The sequence below is a fragment of the Salvelinus sp. IW2-2015 genome, unplaced genomic scaffold (assembly GCF_002910315.2).
Source record: "Salvelinus sp. IW2-2015 unplaced genomic scaffold, ASM291031v2 Un_scaffold2134, whole genome shotgun sequence".
In the NCBI taxonomy this organism is placed as follows: domain Eukaryota; kingdom Metazoa; phylum Chordata; class Actinopteri; order Salmoniformes; family Salmonidae; genus Salvelinus; species Salvelinus sp. IW2-2015.
In genome coordinates this window covers 164,570-167,373 of record NW_019943468.1, presented here as the reverse complement: position 1 = coordinate 167,373, position 2,804 = coordinate 164,570, and positions in this window count along the sequence as shown.

Sequence of the window (2,804 nt, the reverse complement as noted above, 5' to 3'; positions counted from 1 at the left end):
ACGCACTGTTCCTCTCCCCGCACTCGCCTGAGGTGCGTGTCCTTAGCCGGTACCTCCAGGTTCCCGTACCACGCACCAGGCCTACAGTGCGTCTCAGCCGGCCAGAGTCTGCGTCTGCCAGCGGCGCCTGAACTGCCCGTCTGCCCAGCGGCGCCTGAACTGCCCGTCTGGCCCAGCGGCTGCCTGAAACTGCCCGTCTGCCCAATCGGCGGCCCTGAACTGCCCGTCTGCCCAGCGGCGCCTGAACTGCCGTTCTGCCAGCGGCCGCTGAAACTGCCCGTCTGCCCAAGCGGCGCCTGAACTGCCCGTCTTCCAGCGCGCCTGACTGCCCGTCGCCCAGCGCGCCTGAACTGGCCCTCTGCCCAGCGGCGCTACTGCCCGTCTGCCATACGCCGTCTGGAACTGTCCGTCTGCCATGAGCCTGCAAAGCCGCCCGTCTGCCATGAGCCTTGCAAAGCCGCCCGTTGCCATGAGCCGCTGAGCCGTCCGCCAGACAGGAGCCGCTAGGCCGTCCGCCAGACAGGAGCCGCTAGAGCCTCCGCCAGCAAGGATAGCCAGAGCCTTCCGCCAGACCGGATCAGCCAGCAGCCTTCCGCCAGACCGGATCAGCCAGAGCCGGCCTTCCCGCCAGACCGGGATCAGCCAGAAGCCTTCCGCCAGACCGGATCAGCCAGAGCCTTCCGCCAGACCGGGATCAGCCGAGAAGCCTTCCGCCAGACCGGATCAGCCAGAGCCTTTCCGCCAGACCGGACAGCCAGAGCCTTCAGCCACCATGACCAGCCAGAGCCGTCAGCCAGCCATGACCAGCCAGAGCGTCAGCCAGCCATGACCAGCCAGAGCCGTCAGCCAGCCATGACCAGCCAGAGCCGTCAGCCAAGCCATGACCAGCCCAGAGCCAGCCACCAGGATCCGCCAGGCAGTCCGGAGCTGCCCCGTCCCTCAGCCCGGAGCTGCCGTCCCTCAGCCCGGAAGCTGCCGTCCTCAGCCCGGAGCTGCCGTCCTCACGCAGTTTGCGTGTTGCCCCTTATCCCGGTGCTGCCCCTTATCCCGATGCTGCCCCTTCAGTTAGGTGGGTTTAGTTTGGAGGGTGTTATTGGGGGGGGATACGAAGCGGGGAGTGACTATGGTGGTTGGGGACAGCGTCCAGAGCCGGAGCCACCACCTGTGACAGATGCCCACCCAGACCCTCCCCTAGACTTTTGGTGGTGCGTTCGGAGTACGCACCTTGAGGGGGGTTATGTCACGTTCCTGACCTATTTTTAGTTATTTTGATTATGTTTAGTTGGTCAGGGCGTGAGTTGGGTGGGCATTGTATGTTGTGTGTGTTTTGGTTAGTCTATGGGTGTTGTATGTGTATGGGATTAGAGTATTGTTAGGTTGTCTAGTTATGTCTATGGCTGCCTAGATGGGTCTCAATCAGAGACAGCTTCATTCATTTGTCTCTGATTGGGAGCCATATTTAAGGTAGCCAGAGCAGTAGGCTTTTGTGGGTAGTTGTCTTGTTTAACGTTTGTTGCTTGTCTGGGCACTTGCGTTATTTAGCTTCACGATCATTTGTTGTTTGTTTGTTTAATAGTGTTTCGTTTCAGTGTTCATCTTCGTTGTTTAATTAAAAAGAAGATGGCTTATTTTCCTCATGCTGCGTTTTGGTCCGTCTCTCCTCCACACGATCGGACATAACATTCTAGATATTCTGTGCTTCCAACTTGGTGGCAACAGTTTGGGAAGACCCTTTCCTGTTTCAGCTAGAATGGATGATAGTAGTGTGTGGCATGTTCTCTGTTTGTTTTTACTGAAATGTATTAAAGTATGGTGACATTTCTCTGTTTGTGGTTTTTACTGTAAAATGTATTATAGTAGTGGTGACATGTTCTCTGTTAGTTTTTACTGTAAAATGTATTATAGTAGTGGTGACATGTTCTCTGTTTTCATCATTGAACCTTTCGGATGATGCTTTCAGTTGAATAATATGGCTTGCTTTGGAATGGCCGTATATCAGTTGATAATCAACAATGTTTCTTTGATTCTCTGATCGATGATGAAATATACATTTCTGACCATTGGTGTTTTTTTTTTTAATCTGTCGTGTGATTTCCAGCTTTCTTTGCAACAAAGGTAGAGAGGGAGGGTAAAGAGCACCATGCCAACACTTCTGCTTTTGAGAGAAAGTGAGTTTCTATCACGTACACCATGCATGCACACACTTCAACTGTTCAACGTACGCAAACCTGGTCTGAGAGCATTTCGGATTATTCTGTACTTTAATAAAATCCTAGACACTCCATTTTAGTATTATATGCACAACGATAGTCTTTCCCTGTGTATTTACAATATGAACTAAGTCATAACAAGGACTTATATTAGACTATCTGAATTACTGGGCTATGTCAACCAATAGGCTAGACGTAGTGTGAAGAGAACACAGTTGTAGAGACTTGCACAATATTCTCTTTCGCTACGTTTTATAGGCTACCTTTTAGGAGTTGGACGGATACAATCAATCAATCAATCAATCAATCAATTTTATTTTATATAGCCCTTCGTACATCAGCTAATATCTCGAAGTGCTGTACAGACACCCAGCCTAAAACCCCAAACAGCTAGGATACAATACAAGGATACAAGTATGGGTGATCAATATTTTATTTCTAGGCAGTGTAGTAAACTATAACTTAATCATATTTTAGGAAGTACCTTTCCTTTGAAAGATAACTGTCCCGTGCTTCTCGTGCTTCATAACCAACTCTAATTACACACGTGCACCTGATCTGTTTTTTTCAAGTTTTAAATGTAACCTTTATTTA